At 38.2% G+C, this 20,078-nt stretch overlaps 1 non-coding gene across 1 annotated transcript; it reads right to left on the bottom strand.

The window, feature by feature from the left end:
* Positions 1 to 15,236: 15,236 nt before the first annotated feature.
* LOC145007784 (small nucleolar RNA R71) lies at positions 15,237 to 15,343 on the bottom strand. Its single transcript, XR_013663150.1, has one exon. It is a non-coding gene; the product is annotated as a small nucleolar RNA R71 (small nucleolar RNA).
* Between the last annotated feature and the right edge of the window lie 4,735 nt (positions 15,344 to 20,078).

Genomic DNA, 20,078 nt, shown 5'->3' with positions numbered 1-20,078 from the left:
TGTGTTTCTCAATGGTGATCTCTCAGAAGTAGTTTACATGCGACACCCAAGAGGTTTTGAAGACCCTACCAAAGCTCAACATGTTTGTCGGCTACATAAAGCCCTTTATGGCCTCAAATAGGCTCAAAGGGTATGGTTCACGAAATTAAAACAATACTTAATATCACTTGGTTTTCGTGCTTGTCAATATGACACTTCATTATTTGTTCACTACTCATCTTCATCTATGGTTTATCTACTTGTGTATGTTGATGATATCACTATCACAGGAACCAATTACAATCATTTCCAAAGTTTTATCACAACTCTAAATCAGGTGTTTTCTCTAAAAGATCAAGGTGATCTACATTTTTTATTAGGTCTCCAAATTCATCGAGATGTGACTAGTCCTGCTCTTTCTCAACAGACCTACATTAAAGATATTCTTGCACGAAGTAATATGTCCATGACCACTACAATTAAAACTCCATCAGATCCTCAAAATCATATTCATAGAGGTGGTGATCCGTTTGAATACCCAACTCTTTATCAAAAGGTGGTGGGATCACTCCAATATGCAACCATTACACATCAAGATATTGCATATTCGGTAAACTGAGTATGTCAATTCATGCACTCGCCGACAACTCATCATTGGCAAGCAGTGAAACTTATTCTTTAGTATCTAAAAGGCATGATTGCTCATTCTCTTCACTTTCAACCAACCACCGTCAAATCTCTACATGCTTACTCTGATGCTGGTTGGAATACTGACCAAGGTGACAGTTGATCTCAATACGAATTTGTTGTTTTTCATAGTTCAAATTTCATAAGTTGGACATCCCGCAAACAGAAGGTGGTGGCTCGCTCAAGCATAAAATATGAGTATCATTCATTAGCCTACACTACAACATAATTTAAGTAGATAAAACAACTGCTTTGTGACCTTCAAGCGCCTATCAGTCAGCCTACTCTAGTAATCTGTGATAATGTAAGTTCCATATTCATGAAAAATCAGGTCATCAGTACATAATCTAAACATATTGCATTGGATTTTCATTTCGTTAGACAACAAGTTGAGTCTGGGAAATTAAAGATTTGTTATGATTCATCAGTGGATCAATTGATGGATATCTTTACAAAACCATTAAGCAAAAGTCAAGTTATGTTTCTTCGTTCCAAGCTTCAAGTCCATCCCGCCCTTGAGCTTGCCGGAGGGTATTAACAGAAATCAACATTTATAAAATGTTTATAGTTGACCTAGTTGTATAGTCAAAGATAACTTAGTCTTAGCTTATAGTTAGGCGTTTTTATCTCCAACCTAGTTACAATCTCTCTGTATAAATTCTTGTACTCTTACTTGATCAATATACAATTCAGTATCAATTCATTATACGGTGGAAGCAAATAGAGGTTGGTGATGGTGGCCGAACTGTAAGGAAGAGGCACTGAAGATACAGAATTACAGATCACATAGGTGATGTAGTTTATGCTTTGAATATCCTTCATTCCTTAAATAATGATTTTAAATTAAAGATAATGATTAGTTTCCTAATTTATAGCTATTAAAATTATATAATAATTAATTTGATTTTTTTTAAACATCAAATCTAATATACTCATCAAGTATTCCTAATTTCACTTATTTTTTCAATGAGATTTGAACTTTCGATCTCAAAGAGGAAGAACAACACATGATACTATATTCTCTTATGTATTTAATTAATGATTTTTTTTCTATTAGTCCCTACATCCACATAATACTTGTTGAATGTATATGAACTTATTTTTCTCTCTCTCTCTACGCACACACACACACATATATATACACACACACACACACACACATGCATACATACACACAAATATTGATAATTTTATTATTCCGTATAAATCGACATCAATATGGATGTAAATTATTATTATTTTTTATATAAGATACATTTTTTTATCTTTTACATGACTCTTGTGTAATATTCAAACGTGAATACGTCTTGTATGAGTATGTGATTTTTATTTACATGTGATAACTAATGTTTTCAGTGTGTGAATAAAAATCATATACACATTTTATTGACATTAGGGTGAACGTATGATTTCTGAGTAGGGGGTGCACGAAAAAGTTAGGGTTGCAGGATAATAAAAAAAATTTTAAATTTAAAATTTTCGAAAAATTTTCTACTACGGCCGGAAAAATTAGGAGATGCCTGTGCCACCGGTGACCCCCTAAATCCCCCCTATTGACATGTTAATAATGAGTGAGATTTATCTACATGTGGAAAAATTAGGAGATGCCTGTACCACGGGTGACCCCCTAAATCCCCCCTGATTGACATGTTAATAATGAGTGAGATTTATCTACATGTGGATAATATAATAATAGGAAATAATATAATAAAAAAAATATTTACATATAAAAAGTTATGTCGATGTATATTTATAGTTAATATCAATTTATGAATGTTGATATAATTAGTGTTTCATATTAAAATTTATAAAATACACAAGTTTATTTATTTATTTATCTAATTGCGATTGTTGAAGATATAATACAAATAAAATGTTATTTGTATAATCATTTTCTTCATAAGGTGTTCCAATCTAAAGTTGAAGAGTCACTTACATGAATGATCTTTATTTAGGGTAACTTACGTGTTATGTCCCTAACTTATTTTTTAACTCGAAAGATCTCTACCGGTGGCGGAGCCATATCGGGCATTGAAGGTACTACAACACCCCCAAAAAATTATTTTATATATATATAAAAAATTATTGTAAACATGTTCTATGTTATTGTATCTACAGTTAAAGAGATTATATCATGTTTTTAATGCCGCAAATATAATAACTAAATAGAATATTTATTGATAATGTTTGTACCGCCATATAAAAATTTCTAGCTCCGCCGTTGGTGCCTACATTTTGTTTTTGTTACGCGTTTGGTCCTTGTCATACCTTAAAAAAAAAACTATTTTGCCCTTGATTTTTTAATTTATTTAAATAAACACACCCCAACCCCATCCCCTCATTTTACCTTACATATCCCATATTTTTTCTCTGTTTAAATAATACTTTTTTTAGGAAGACAGAAACCAAACGCATAACAAAAAACAAATAGTAACAAAAACAAATAGTAGGGACCAAACGCGTAATAAAAACAAACGGTAGAGATTTTTCGAGTTAAAAAAAAAAATTAGGAACCAAACACGTAAATTATTCCAAATCATAGGGACCATTCGTGTAATTTACTCAAAGTTGAAACTTCATACTTCATATATTTGCATTATATGCACAATCATTTTCTTTCTTATAATTTCATAAGGCGTTTCCCACCTAAAGTTCATACTTGAATGTTTTAACTAATTTGACTTTTTATATTGGTCCTATGACCTATAGTATCCGAAATGCAAAGAGACAAAAATGTAGAGGGCTTAAATGTAACTTTAAGAAATCGATTACCATATCTTCATATTTTCAGTAGTCACCCCTCCCTTTCGCTCTCAAAACTAATATTATTCGGTTTCACACTTCAAAACTTTCAGTGGTCTTTAAGCCGAAACAAAAGACTGAAAAGTCCCAAAACCGATGTGTTGACAATTTTGTGATTATATACAATCATTTGTATTGATTCCTAAATTTTATCAACGACAAAATGCAAGTAGTAACGAAAGTTATAATGTTGCAGTTTTTTTATTAAGTTTTGAAAAACTGTTGAATGTGTATTGATTAGGGTCAGTCCGATGATTTTTCAGGGCCTATGCGAACACTAAAAAATAGATTCCTATATATAACTTTTTTTTTACTTAAAACCAATTTCATTGTCGCATTAAAGAAAATACTGAGGATTATAAAAGAAATATAAAAAATTATAAATTATAAATATAACCAATAGTGTTTGTTACTTCATTTTTTACTTCATTTTTACTCTAAAAAAATACTCTTAGTACATTTCATTCTTCCAATTTACATAGATTGTCAACTACACTCTTTCTAATAATTTACTTTTAACAAATATATAATCTAATTTTTTTTCATTAAAATAATATTATATTTATAACACTTAATTATAAATTTTGCAAAATATGTTATCGTGTTTTAAAATTTCAATATGTATTTAAATTTTTATATGGATTTGATAAACAAAAAACAAACTTTTTATTTATAATTAATTAATATAATTTAATATATAACAAAATACTATAGGTATTAAATATTACATTTAAATTATAATTAGTAGATGAAAATAAACTAAAAAATGTATAAATATATAGAAAAAGGATTCAAACCGACAACTCAAAGTTTATCCCCATTTTGGGAGAAATGAATAGTATAACTGTAAAATCCCAAAATAATGATACAAAATTTCCATTTTCAGATTAATAAATCGTTAATACATAACAACTCCATAAAACCAAGGTAGCAAAGATTTAGCAAAATATCATTAAATCAGAGTAATTCACAGAATGCGGAAACATGTGGTGTGTGCTCTAGAATCATCCCGAGCCCTTTATTTTGAAAACCGAAGTACCTGAAACATAAACTGAAAATCGTAAGCACAAAGCTTAGTGAGTTCCCCAAGATACCACATACCACATATACATAAATCACATACTGGACCCCCGCCCTCCATCGGGACTCACCCGGTCTCGAGTCCCATTCAGCCTTGGGTCCCGCTCAACATTGAGCCCTGCTCGGATTACATATCTGTTATTCTTAGGCCTCGCCCACTATACACATGCAATATATCACATATCTATGCTAACACATAAAATGATCATAAACACCAGCATAAGTTCTAATCATCGGGCCTTGCCCGACATCAAGCCCCGCCTGGTACAGACACATAACCATATAACCATATAATCATATAAACATATAACCATACTAGCACATGCAATAATCACAAAGACTATCGCATCCAATACAATCATCGGGCCCCACCCGTAAATCATAAGACACATATTGATAATTAACATACGATATCCTCCTCAGGCCTCGCCTGGCATCGGGCCTTGCCCGATAAACATATCATCATATAACACACGCAAGAGTCGAATGTACATCTAGGATCCTAACATAAAACCATGGGCCAACATTGGTGCCTTCGACCCGCTAAACCTAGTGAGGAGACTCACCTCGCACTGCTGAAACACACAGACGATTCCTGGCTACTGGCTGATAGATTTCTGAACTGTCAATATCAAAACAACATCCAATTACCAATTGGGCTCCAAACCATAACCATAAATCCATACTCACGGTAAAAAGACCATTTTACCCCTAATCCATCTTGGTCCAAGACCATGACCCAAATCATAACCTGAAAGGTTTAAAAGTTAAATAACCAACCAAGGCCCGATTATGGCCCATTTTTCCAAATTGGGCCCAAACCCCTTAGATGGGCCTTACCATAAAGCCCAACCAAAATTCCTAGTCTAAGACACTCATACTCAAATGACCCATTAAGAACTCAAACACCCAAGCTTGATAAGGAAGCCCAACATGAAGCCCAAAAGGCCAAAACCCTCCTGACTAAGTGTGTGGGGTATACTCAATTGTAAGCTAAGCGTACATGCAATCTTGCTTGTACGATGCACGTACAGACTTGTACGCCCAATGTACTCCTTCTTTAAGCCATATACGACATTAAGCTCTTAAATGCTTAAGTCTAGAAGTCCAAACCATAGATCTAACCATAAACAATGTCTAGAACATAAATGTCACACCCCAAAACCGGAATGGAGGAAACGTTCGGCGGTGGAGGACGTTATGTCAAGTATCACGAGATATGTATATGGTAAGCAAGTAATGAACAACCATTTCATTTAGAAAGAAAGTGTTTACAATGTTTGTGTTCATAAAACATAGAAGTCATAAACAAATAACAAAACAAGACTTGAAGCTGCAATGCTCCATCTTCTAAATTCCCAGCACGAGCACCTATCTAATAGTCTCCTGAGAATACAAGTTATTTGAAAGAGTTGATCAGCAATGAAGCTGGTGAGTTCATAAGATTTTAGTGATGTGAGTAGTCTGTAAAGTGTTGTTGAAAATGTATATGTAAAGTTATGTAAGCTGTAAGATGTGGAAAAATGTATATGTAAAAGTGATGTAAGCTGTAAGTTCTGTTTTGAAAAGTTCGCCGGTTCCTCTAGAAAATCCTATATTTCCTACTTTAATGGAAGTTAAGTAAAATGATACTACAAGCCTTTCTATGCGTACTAAGTGGGTACAAGTTATATATACTTGGAGTAAATAAACAATCGATTGTGTGCATCTGTCCTCAACTCACAACCCAACGGGGTACAGTAAGTAAGGCGGATCGCACACATTCCATTGATTGTTAGATTGTTGTCATATATAACCTTGGTGTATTCACTTGTTACTCATGGAGTTATTTGTAATGATTCCTTTATATCTAATGGAGAGTTCTTTTAAGAAAACCTATATTTCTTATAGTAAAACATTGACTACAGTGATTACTTTTATAATAGCTTTGTTTACACTGCTATATATAATTTGATATCGGGTAGATAGTTAATTGGGGGAATCTGCCCTAAGCCCACATCCAATGGGGACGGGACGTCGGGGGAAGACACACATTTAACTATCTATTGGATATTAATTTTATATATAAACAAGGTGTATAAACTAAGGTGTTATAGAGTTAACTCACTTAAAGTCTTTAAAACTGTACTGGCTTAATAAATTGGATTAAGCCCTTAACTGGAAATCGCTAGTTTTGTATACAAAAAGTACTGACTTCGAAAAGTAAGTTTTGTACCAGAATAACTGTGCGTTGACTCTGTGTCCTATGACCTGATCCATACCTGGTACCCTTATGATGACTTAATGTATACTAAGCATAAATATATATAGATTCGGGTAGATAATTGATTGAGTGACCTCGGTGTAAGCCCACATCCAACGAGACCAGGACATACATCGAAGAGCACACATCCTATTAGTTGTCGGGATCTACTTAGCATATATGTATCCTATAGTGTATACATTAAGGAATCATAACGTTAGCATTATGGTCCTAAACTTTTAAAAGTAGCCTTCTACCAAGGCTCGACTGTTTTGAAAGTAGTCTTCTACCAAGACTCGACTATTCGACTATTATTAATTAACTCTAATTTACCATATCGATGTTGTGGATAAGACACATGGTAAAGGTATTAATAATATTGTAACTGGAATTTTATATCCTTCTGTAATTGTCGTGATGACAGTGTAAGTATTGTAGTATTTGTAATAAGTGACTACTTTAAGTACTATTGTGCCTTATTTGACGGCTAAGGCATAATGTGATGGCTAGATCCTATGCTAGATGCTCCCTTGTCAAGAGATTCTAGGAAACTTCATGTGACCCCTGCATGAGTGCAAGCGACGAACATCCACATTACTATGATCATGTATACCCAACATAACTATCACTAATGTAGAAGTGATTCATTGGTATAGTTAGATACTGACAACGTTCCATGCTATAGCACCTTATTATGTTATGTTATGTTATCGTGTATTGATATCGTATTTATGTAAATGTATTCCATGTAAGCGTATTGTATTTATATAGACTTGTGAACTGAACTAACTCTTTGTGTGCTTCATTGTACTAAAAGTAATGAATAGCATCCTCCTAAACTATACCTATAATAGTTTACTAAAGTTCTAATCGTACTGTTACTGCAAAGACTCATTTATCTACCAAGTTATGCTTATACTTTAAAAACGGAGTTTTGTACAACTATAAAGTAACACAACCTTTAAAAGAGTTTTGCAATGTATGACAACTTATGAATGACATAAGTAACATTTTGAAAGATGTTTATAACAAACATTTACACAATTATCATTGTGTTCAACTTGTATTTCCCCCCTTAAAATAGTTAAAATAGTTTAAAAGATTCATTACGGGGTATGAACTCACCTGATGTGGGTGATTCAAACGGGTATGCACGTACGGATGAGAAGTTCCACGAATGAAGTCCCAAGACACAATAAGTCCTAACTGACATATAAGGACACATATTGACATGCATATAGTGTTTATAACATCTATATGAAAGATAACACCTTCCGGGACTATGAAACACCTTGGCTAGGTGTTGGAATCACATGTGATTCAACATAGGAAGGTATAAGGCACACACATGATTTTACTACCATGAGTTCATGGCCCAAGGGAGTTGACAGCCATAAAATCGTGGTTACTCATGTGTGAATGCAAGTTTGAAGGATAGGGAATGATTTAGGGACATTAGCTCTAACCTAGGATGAGAAAGACCAACATATTTGGAGTTTTTGAGGAGTTCACGGCCCTAATGAGTTTACTGCCATAAACTCATGGACATTCATGTTTATGAGGGTCCTAAAGGTCATAAGGAAGCATCCTAAATTCAAGCCTAAGACTTAGGAAGTGTTTGTGGCATCAAAACACTATTATATTGAGTTTACGGCCCATAGACCATTTGGCCATGTGCTTGCGACCGTAAACACCTATGGGTGTTGGTATTTTGATTGTTTTGGGTCCTAGACACATCAAGGTAAAGTGCTATGCTAGTCTCTTGGCTTTAGGAAGGCATTTAGGGCCTTTTGGCACTCAAAAATGGAGTTCACGGCCCAAGAACTTCCTTGGCCGTGAACTCACTTCTAGCCTTTGTTTCTAAATGATTTTGTGGTCTAAACAAGTCATGGTAGTTTCTAGGTTTAGTTCCAAGGCTTGGAGGGACACTGGGCACACTTTGGCCCTCAAAATTAGTGTTCACGGTCCAAGAAGATCTTGGGCCGTGAACACTATTTCCTTGGTGTTTTGGCTTGATTTTCATGTTATTAAGGCATATAACACACTTAACTACACTCTAGGTTGAAGTACTTACAGTTGGGGGTGATCGGGTGAAGATCCTTGAGAGAGAAAATCAATTTTTCTCTAGCTAGAAATGTAACAAATGAATCCAAAATGGCTAAGTTTTCTTTATATAGCCTTGAGGGTTTTTGGTCCGAATACAATTTTTGGACTGTAATATTCTAAACTCTTGAAGGTTTGGGCACTTATTGCAACATATTAAACCCTAGTGTATCCTCTCCCCTGATATCCTATGGAGTACTAACCTAAAAACACTCAAACTTATCCTAAAAGTTTAAAAGTTAGAAGATACAAATTTGACTTCAATTGTAGTGGATGGTTTTACTGAATGGAAATTTTGGATTATCATAATAAAGTCACTAACTTGGTGACTTTACATGACCCAAACGAACCAAATCTTGAAATATAACCTCCTACTTCCATTAAATGAGATAAAACTAAAGAATGGGGGATTCTAAGCCCTAAAGGTGCCAACTTTATGAATCTAGGACCATAGAAACACCAGGAGTGGCAACCCTAAGCTCCATGAATGGTATTAAACACTAAATCTCATCCATGGGACCAAAAATGAACCAAAAACTCATACATGCTATAACTAAGTTAACCATGAACAAGGTTCAAAATTTTTACCTCAAAAAGGTTGGAAATGAAGCACATAATCCATATCCATAAGCTCATCCTTGATTCACAACCTTGCATCAAACTCCATCTTCTTGGAAATGAACCAAAAACACAAAATGCACATCATGAGCTCAAAATTGCAACCATGGAGGCTTAGAGATGATTTCTAGGGTTTTAGGAACTTGGAGGCTGGTATAAGGACCAACCAAAAAGACTTAAGGAGATTATATAGGTTAAATCATCAAAAATAGGATTTTCATTAAGATGCATGCACGCCCCTCGTACACCATTGTACGACCTACATACGTACCCAAAGGTGCGATCCCGCTTCGCATCTGTACACCTCGTGTACACCATTATATGCCTTGTGTAACAGATTTAGAACTAATACGCCATGCGTAGATATATGTGCGCCCCGTGTATTGCTTAACCCTTTAACCCGAATATACTATGAAGTTATAACTTTTTTGTTACAAACCCGATTCCGACGATCCTTATGTACATGAAAAGTTAACAAGAAGCTCTACACTTTAATCAACTCATACTTGCCTTACCATCTCCTGAACATCATTCAATTGCCATAAAAGTCTGAGCTGAAAAATCACCGAAATACCCTTTGACTCCAAAATGCAAAACGAATACCCGAATCATCCAATATACATCATCCACCTCCAAATGAGCCCAAAACTAACTTCTTCAAGGATCCTAAACTTTATAATACCCAATCCTTGATCACCACCTCAAAATGGAAACAATATGAAATAAGCTGTTACAATAACACCAAATATGGTGTTATACTGTTCATTTATCCCAAAATAGGGTAGGGTTGGAGAAGAACGAGGGAAAAAATGGAGGAAATAATGGACAATGAGAGTGAGATGGAGATGCTCTTAATGGGTGAATATAATAAAAAAAGCCTCCTGGATGCACCAACAGCACCCACCAAGATTTAAAGTTCAACAATGGACCTTAAGGGTCGAATGCCTTAACAACTTGTATAACCAACTCTTTGTTGTTCTCTTTCTCAAAATTATAGTAACATATAGAGTAAAAATACAATATATGTAAAAAAATGGGCCCTTAAACGACACGATCATGTGTGGTTGCACACCCGACACGTGCTTAGGGCCGACCTTGGTAATGATGGATATGTAGATAAAATTTTACATATTGTATGTTTTTTGTAGGCTGAATAAACCACCGTAAGACTAAATGATCATTTATGCTTATATTACAATAGAAATACACAATGTTTATCAATTTTAACGCGGAAGAGGTTATGAGGAAAAATGGAGGACAAATATGTAAAAGATTAGGGCTGTTTAGGAAGCTTCTTAATGGTTCCATTAAAAGGCTATCTCTTAATTGATAAGGCTATGATATCATTCATTGTGTAAACTTTCCTTATTTTACCATAATCCTACACTGTTTTCTCTTTTGTTTCTCTTTACTTCATGCCGTCTTCTCCAAACAATATGAAATGTACCAAAGTAGCCTCCATCTGCCTTCCCCACAACTACCTCCATCGCCATCCTCCTACCATCTAGCAACTGGGCACCACCAACTTCTACGCTTGTTTCCTTCCAAACTTCTTGTTGTCAATCTGATGTTCTCCTCTTCGATGAAAATAAAAAACAACAAAACTTGACTTAAGAAGTCCAAGTGATGGAAACTGAAACAAAGTTTCAGAATCGTTAAATGGAAAAGATATGGAAAGTTGAAAAACTGTAAATCAAAACAAGTATTTTGCAAAGTTAAGATAAAATAGTGAAAAGTTATTTCATATTAATATTCGATGAACTATGGTTACAAGTGACTAAAAGTGTTATGAAACTTCAAAGGTCCTCTATAACTTCTAAAGGTACTCTAAGCACTCTAAATAAGCTCTCAGATGTTACAAAGTAAAATGCTTTCAAATACTCTCTAGGAAATTAAGAATGTGAATGAGCATCAATTCAGCAGAGAACGAGCAACTATATAATGGATCCCAAGGGGACAGTTTATTGGCTTTAGAAATGTAACACCCCAAAAATTTCAACAAATTTAAAGTTTTCAAAGCAACCATGTTAATAATAAAAGCATTTACAAAATCATTGTATCCAAAAGATTATTTAAAATCAGTGTCTCCTAAGATCAATAACATAAAATTAGGTTATGTACGGTCACGCCTTCGCCTTGTTATGATTCTCTGAAGTACCTGAAACCATAAACCAAAACTGTAAGCACAAAGCTTAGTGAGTTTCCCCCAAAGTACCACCACACAAACATATAACATATACCATGCATACATGGCCTTCAACATTAGTGGAACGCCCACCAACCTACAAACTATCTGGACCGCTCACAGAACCTTCAGCATGACTGGACCGCCACACTGGGCCTTCAACATATTTGGACCGTTCTTCAGGCCTTCGGCCTGATTGGTACGCCCCTCTAGCTTGTAGTCTATTCGGACTCCCCGGGGTCTTTTGGACTTCATCACACAACAAGACCGCTGTAAAAATTTGCAAAAATATAGACTTTTGTATGACAATCTATATTAATAATAAATAATGAATAATATATGATCTAAAATTCTAAGAGAATTTGTTACAATTCAGATAATAAATTGAGGAAATTTCACGATCTAAGAATTTTTCTAATATCAATGATATTTTACAATCTGAACTGGAACCAGTTTCACGAAAACGATCGAATGAGAACCCGTGTGTTCAAAAATATTATAATTGCACGGCTTTGGGTGCGGAAAACTTTTAAAACGGTTACGTTTGATACCATCAACTAAATTTCATACCCATTTGTAAGAAATCAAACTTAGTCATTTATGAACGAAGACGATCGAAAAGAAGTAATATTTTACCAAATGATAAATAAGTAAATACTCTAGACTTATAAGATTATGTATTTGGGTATACGTATTAAAGAGAAGAAGAACGTATAATCTATACATTTATAAATATATAAAATGACCTATGTAATATTTATATATATAGTGATATAAAGATATATATATATATATATATATATATATATATATATATATATATATGGTAAAATAAGAACATTATCACCAACAAGAAGTGAAAGGTACAAGGAATATTATGTCAAAGTTATCCAATGATGAGTATATATATTCAATTTAAGCAATTCACCAAATATCCTACTTCTTAGCTTACATATTCTTCCTAACACACTTGAAGTAGACCCAGTACATGTACATTCATAATATCTACTAAAGATATAGTCTAATATTGAAGAACATAAAATAAATTAAACTAAACACAATCTAGTTTCATTCCCTTTAAAATCTCGTTACCCACTTCCCTCCCCCTCATAACTAAATGGAAACAAGGTAACTAATTTCTAACTTGAAGGGAATATACAACCACTTGCATGAGCTAAATCAATTCAATATGATTACTATTATCTTTTGAGATTTGCATATGATATTTGCATATTTAGTCTTATATTAAGCATAGATTTTTATCATTTATTAGCTAATTTATTGCATACCATGGACAAAAGATACTTAAAAGTGTTTGAATTATGTTTTCAGTCCAAAGGTGAAGCTTGGAAGCAAAAGGAAGCAGGAGAAGCGGTTTGGAGCTCGGGAATTGAACAAAGAAGAAAAACCACCAAAAACAACACCTACTCGGCGAGTCCGGTCGAAGGATCGAGAAGATAAGGAGAAGATAAAGACTCTGTGACTTACCGTGCACGGGAATTAAGTGACGGACTCGGCGAGTCGGGTCGCATCTATAAAAACGGCTGCCCAGATCGACATTCAATATTTTGGAACCCTTGGGGAGAAGCAAGTTGTGAATCAGAGCCAGGAGAGACCTGAAGAACGAAGATACAACCTATAATTCAGTCCCGAAGGAGATTTGAGGCAAATCTACATCATTCTACTTAATCTTTTGTTTTCCATTATGGAGAGACAATTAGAATTCGTTTTTATGCTGTTAATCACCTCAATCATGAGCTAAAACTCTTAAACTTCTGTTTCGGGATACAATATTGATACTATGGATTGATTATTTATGGTAGGATTAATTCAATGTTGGTGATTTTGTTGATTTTAGCTTGTTAAAGAACCTTGTGTGTGAATAATAACTATTTTTCTGTTAATAGGAAGAGAATTAAATAGTATGAACATCTTTTAATTGTCAACCTCATATGCTTATGTGACCACTTCATCATATGACTAGGATTAATGAACATGAAACTAGAATTAATAAGAAAAATAGGAAAATTCAAGTATGAGCTTGTGTGATGACCATCAACAAGAAGTGAACTAAATGACCAAATTAGTTAGCTATTACAAGTCTAAATTAACCCGAATAAATAATCTAGTGAATTAAATTAAATTAGACAACTGATCACTATTTTAGTTAGTTTCTTCTCTAAGGATTAGTGCAGCGAACGCAAATCTAATCACTTGAATCGGTAACCAATAGAAGAATTAATCCATTGCACTATTACCATAATATCAACCATAGGATCAATTGAGTTGAAACAAACAAAAGTCCTTCCCATTATTGAATTTAGTTAAATCTTTGCTTTTCTAGTTTTTAGTTTAAGTGATAGTTAGTAAGTTTCTAGTCTTGTAAAACTAGAGAAAAACCCCTACTTATTAATTAATTTAGATAAAATTAGTATTTAGTTTTAATTTACCGTTCCCTGTGTTCGATACCCTACTTATTTAGCTACACCACAATTGATAGGTCCACTGCCTTCGTGTGTTCATTTTCTAATTAAAAAGTAGGTTTAAAACTAGTTCGTTTCACACACATCAAGTTTTTGGCGCCGTTGCTGGGGAACGGTTCTAAATTAGCACTAATTTCTATTTTTATCGATCCTTTGTGTGGGATTTATCTCACACAAAGTTAATTCTTAGGTAAATTGGTAGTTAGTATAGGTTTTAATAAATATCCATTTTAATAGTTAATTAGGAATTTTTTTTTTTCTGTTTTTGCCTTGAACTCGCCGAGTGCACTCGTGACAACTCGGCGAGTCCATCGTTGTTACAGTTTTAATTTTTGTTTAATTTTTGTTCTTTTTACGCGTTTTTTTGTTTTGCTTGCAGTTGTTTCATGACCCGAGGATCTGATACACCTTTGGTCCCTCCTCTAGAAGACCCGGAATCCGCACTAAGGAGGAACAAAGGAAAAGCCGTTGGAGAATCTGTTTCTTCAAAGAACTCGCCACTAAAGAACCTCAAGTCCGTTTTCAGCAAGAAGAAGAGCAGCAAATCAAGAGCATCCAGCGCCTCTCTAGCAATCGAAGACCCGATTAAAGAAGACGCTGAGTACGAGACCGAGGGAGAAGAAGATCTCACTTTCGGGCAAGAATCCGACTTTGAAGACGAGTTAGCTCTTACCATGGCTAACATCGATGAAATCCCCATGGAGGAATGGAAGAAGAGGATGCGTGACGACACCGGACCGGGACTTATGCAACCTGCAATTCCCGCTACTACCACTTTCGAACTAAAGGGCCACATACTCGCTCAACTTAAGGAGATTCCCTTCTATGGAAAATACCATGAAGATGCCTACAAGCACTTGGATGAATTAAATGATGTGGCTGACTACTTCAATGTACAAAATGTGCCATGCGAGACTCAGCTACTTCGCATGCTCCCAGTTACATTCAAAGGTGCTGCAAAAGACTGGCTCAAGTCACTCCCTCCCGGGTCGGTCACCACATGAGCTAAAATGAAAGAAGAGTTCATAGACCATTTGGCATGCCTTCCAAAATAACCAAGTTGAAGAAAGCCGTTGCCAACTTCGAGCAACAACCTGGAGAGTCTCTTTATGAGGCATGGGAAAGGTACAAAGGTCTTCTCAGAAATTGCCCACACCATGACCTTAATAGCCAACAAGAAGTTTCCATCTTTTATGATGGAGTCAATGTCACCACAAGGAATTTGCTTGACTCGCAAGGCCCACTCACAAAGAAACCACCCCCGAAAATCAAAGAATTAATTGAAGAATTCTCTAAACATTCTAGAGAATACCACAACCCGAGATATGAAGTAAGTCGGGGGGTAGTGAACTCGGCCAACGATGGCATAGCGACGATGATGGCTAAGCTCGATAGTTTAGATAAAATGATGACAAAAATGGATCAAACAATCCATGCTATTCGAGTTGGATGCGAGAACTGTAGAGGGCCTCATCTCACGAAGGATTGTGACTTAGATGCAAATGGAAACAAAAAGGAGCAAGTGTTCTACTCACGCAGCGATCGTTACGATGAGAATTGGCGGAAACCGAAGAAGGAATGGCTCCCGTATGAAGAATAGAAAAAGGCGAAGGAGGAGAAATACAAGCAGAAGGAGAGGGGTTTTTATCAAAAGGAAGAACCGGTTATGAAGTAAGTCGGGGGGGTAGTGAACTCGGCCAACTGCCACCGAAATCTAGGACACATGCACGAAGCATATCCTCGAGAGTCTGAATCGTCCTCTCGCTCTGCCCGTCTGTCTGAGGGTGGAAAGCGGTGCTGAAATGGAGACGAGTACCCATCTCGTCATGAAACCGCTTCGAGAATCTGGATGTAAAATGGACGTCTCGATCTGACACCATCGATACCGGCCCTCCATGACGAGCAACTATCTCCCGCACATAGATATCAACTAACTTTTCCGCCGATATGCTCTCCTGGATCGGTATGAAATGAGCACTCTTCGTCAACCGATCCACTACTACCCAAATCGAATCTACCCCACATGCGGTCTTGGGAAGCTTGGTGATAAAGTCCATGGTGATGTCCTCCCATTTCCACACGCGAATGTCTAACGGCTGCATCTTGCCGTGAGGTCTCTGGTGTTCTGCCTTGACCTTCCTGCAGGTCAAGCACCTCTCTACATACCAAGCAGCATCCCGCTTCATGCAGGGCCACCAATAATTGGGTCGAAGATCTCTATACATCTTCGTCGCCCCTGGGTGGATGGAAAATCGAGACTTATGAGCCTCGTCCATCAACACCTGCCGTACTCCGCCCCCGTACGGTACCCACACTCTCCCATGAAGGATTAACAACCCCCGACTATCATAATCAAACGAAGCTACTCGGCCCACTATCCTCTCACACTTCTACCTCTCCTCCTTGAGGCCCTCAACCTGAACCTCCCTGATCCGTTCCAACAACAGAGTAATCACTGTCATCCTCAAACATAAGTCTCTGATAGGGGCTGCTGTCACCTTTCGGCTCAAGGCATCGGCCACTACGTTGGCCTTCCCTGGATGGTAAAGGATTTCACAATCATAATCCTTCAGTACATCCAACCATCTCCTCTGCCTCATGTTTAGACTCGGCTGGTCCATAAGGTATCTCAAACTCTTGTGATCGGTGTAGATGGTACAACGGACCCCATAAAGGTAATGTCTCCAAATCTTGAGGGCAAACACCACTGCCCCCCAGCTCTAAATCGTGGGTAGGATATTTAGCCTCGTGAGGCTTCAACTGTCTCGAGGCATAAGCTATCACATGCCCCCGCTGCATCAATACTGCTCCCATACCTGTGATTGAGGCATCACAGTAGACTACAAAATCATCTATTCCCTCTGGCAGGGAAAGAATCGGACCCTCGCATAGCCTTTGCCTGAGGGTCTCAAATGCCGCCTGCTGCTCAGGCCCCCAACGAAACACCACCGACTTCTTAGTCAGTCGGGTGAGCGGTACTGCTATCTTGGAGAAATCCTGAATGAATCTCATGTAGTACCCTGCCAAACCTAGGAAGCTCTGAATCTCGGATGGAGACTTCGGGACCTCCCACTGCATCACGGCCTCTATCTTGGCCGGATCTACCAAGATACCCTTCTGGTTAATGAGGTGACCAAGGAACTGCACCTCACGCAACCAGAACTCGCACTTTGAGAACTTTGTGAAAAGTCTCTCCCTTCTCAAAACTTCTAGCACCTCCCTCAGATGCTCCTCATGCTGCTCCTGAGTCTTGGAATACACCAAGATATCATCTATGAATACTATCACAGACCGATCCAGCATCGGTCTGCATATGCGATTCATGAGATCCATGAATGCGGCTGGAGCATTAGTGAGCCCAAAAGGCATCACCACAAACTCATAATGACCATATCGGGTCCTGAAAGCAGTCTTCTGCGCATCTTCACCTCTAACTCGCATCTGGTGATATCCGGAGCGTAAATCGATCTTGGAGAACCAAGACTCCCCCTGAAGCTGATCAAACAAATCATCTATCCTCGGGAGGGGGTAACGGTTCTTCACCGTTACCTTATTCATCTCCCGGTAGTCAATGCACATATGGTGCGACCCATCCTTCTTCTTCACAAACAAGATCAGCGCTCCCCAAGGTGAACTACTCGGCCGAATAAAACCCTTGTCTAGCAACTCTTGCAGCTGCGTAGGCAACTCCTGCATCTCAGGGGGAGCTAACCGGTACGGTGCCTTGGCTATCGGAGCCACACCAGGAATTAGGTCGATCCCAAACTCGACCTGCCTCTCAGGAGGTATTCCCGATAAATCCTCCGGGAATACATCCGGAAAGTCTCGCACTACCGGAACATCGCCAATTGTCGTCTTGCCCTTCTCCCGGGCATCCAAGACATAAGCTACATAACCAACGCAACCCTGCTGAAAGTAGCGCCTCGCCCTCGCGGCTGAACAAAAAGCTGGTCCACGCTGTGGCCTCTCGCCCTGAATCACTAAGGTGCTGTTTGTTTTTTTGAAGTCAAAATGTCTGCAGTCTGCGGACCACATCTGCAAGCCTCTGCGGCAGAAGAGATGGACCAAATGTCTGCCGTTTGCAATAAGAAGACTGTTTGTTTTTAACGTCTGCGGGCCGTTAAAATAAATTGAATTTTTAAACTTAATTTCATGTTATAAACATTAAAAATGCATTTTTAACAAAAAAAATGAAAGAAAAAAAAACTGCACGATGGCCATTTTTTTTTTTTTGGTTTAGGTTAAAATAAGGTCTGAAGACCTTTGAAGACAGTGGCCCATGTCTGCACCAGGAAGACCTTGCGCAGACGTTTTCTGATCTGCACACTTCCAAAAAACAAACAATCTACGAGGGCATACGCCTGCGCGTTGTCTGCGCGGCGCAGACAAAAGTGGTTGCGCAGATCTTCACACAAAAAACAAACAGCCCCTAACTCTCCCCCACTGGCAGTGCGAACCCTCACTAGCTGTAACTCGCAATCAATCACTGTCCCGTTTGGACTCAACCAGTCCATGCCTACTATAACCTTATTCCGTCGCAGGGGAATAGGGACCAAATCCACTGAGAACTGCTCGTCGAACAACTGAAGAGAACATCCTCTATGCACCCTGGCGACTCTCACAGTCCTGTCATCTGTTATCTCGACCTCTAATGGACAATCCAGCTCCCCCGGAGCTCTACTAAATCTCTTGCTAAGCGTTAGCGATACAAACGATCGGGTAGCCCCCGAATCAAATAATACTGTAGCAGAAATGCCGTTCACAGAGAACGACCCTATACAAAACGTATAACCATAAGCAATAATCAATAATAATAGAGATGAAGGGAATATACATACCCGTCACCACATCAGGAGTCGCTCGCGCCTCCTTTGCTATCATCTGAAAAGCTCTACTCTTTGCCACTGGTGCCTCTACTCGGCCCTGCCGGCCATCAGTAATCCTCAAAGTAGCAGGGGCAGGTGCAACCACCTTCCCTGCTGCAGCTAAACTCAAACACTGGGACTTTTTATGGCCCCTCTGATTGCACTGAAAGCAAATCAGATCTGATGCTGCAATAGCGGTAGCAGGAGCCATACAATCCCTGCTCAAATGCCCAGTCCGACCGCACTTGTAGCAGCCAGAGCTCCCTGCCTTGCACACCCCGTCGTGCAATCTCCCACACTTGCCACATCGACTGTGGCTCTGTTGACTCCTGGATCTGTGATCTGAAACCTTGGGCTTTTTTCCTGAACTTCCTGTACCCGAAACTGCCTCCAGTTTCCTCTTCCTCTCCATCTCAAGGTCAATCTCCCTTTCCCGAGCCCTAGCAATCATGTCATCCAGCGTTTTACAGCTGGATCGGCTCACAAACTGGCGGATATCGCTCCGCATCATCTCATGATAACGGGCCTTCTTCATTTCCTCATCGGCTGCATATTGAAGAACGAGAAGAGCCCTCTCCCTGAACTTGGCGGTGATCTCTGCCACAGTCTCCGTAGTCTAGGTGAGGTCCTGAAACTCCCTGGCTAACTGCTGCACCTCGATGACCGGTGCAAACTCCGCCCTGAACCTGGTGGAGAAATCAGCCCAGGTCATGGCATCTAACGCTGCATCATCCCCAATGGTATGTCCGACCTCCTCCCACCAATCCCGTGCCCTGTCCTTCAGAAGACAGGATGCCAATCTAACCTTGTCCCCCTCGGGACACCTGCTCGTGCGGAAAGTGTTGGCCACATCTGCCAACCATCTAGTACTCGCTATGGGGTCCCGTGCCTCGTGGTAATCTGGAGCTCCCACATGCCCTGAACTCCCTGAATGTAAGTGTGCGCGACCCCATCATGGCCGCCACCTCGGCACGGAAGGTGCCCAATCTCTCATCCATCAGCTCTAGAATACCCTCCTTGATCGAACTGAAGAT

This window comes from Lactuca saligna, chromosome 7 (assembly GCF_052625555.1).
Source record: "Lactuca saligna cultivar CGN05327 chromosome 7, ASM5262555v1, whole genome shotgun sequence".
Taxonomy (NCBI): Eukaryota; Viridiplantae; Streptophyta; class Magnoliopsida; order Asterales; family Asteraceae; genus Lactuca; species Lactuca saligna.
The sequence above is the reverse complement of the archived record's forward strand: the minus strand, read 5'-3'. Positions and strand labels throughout refer to the sequence as shown.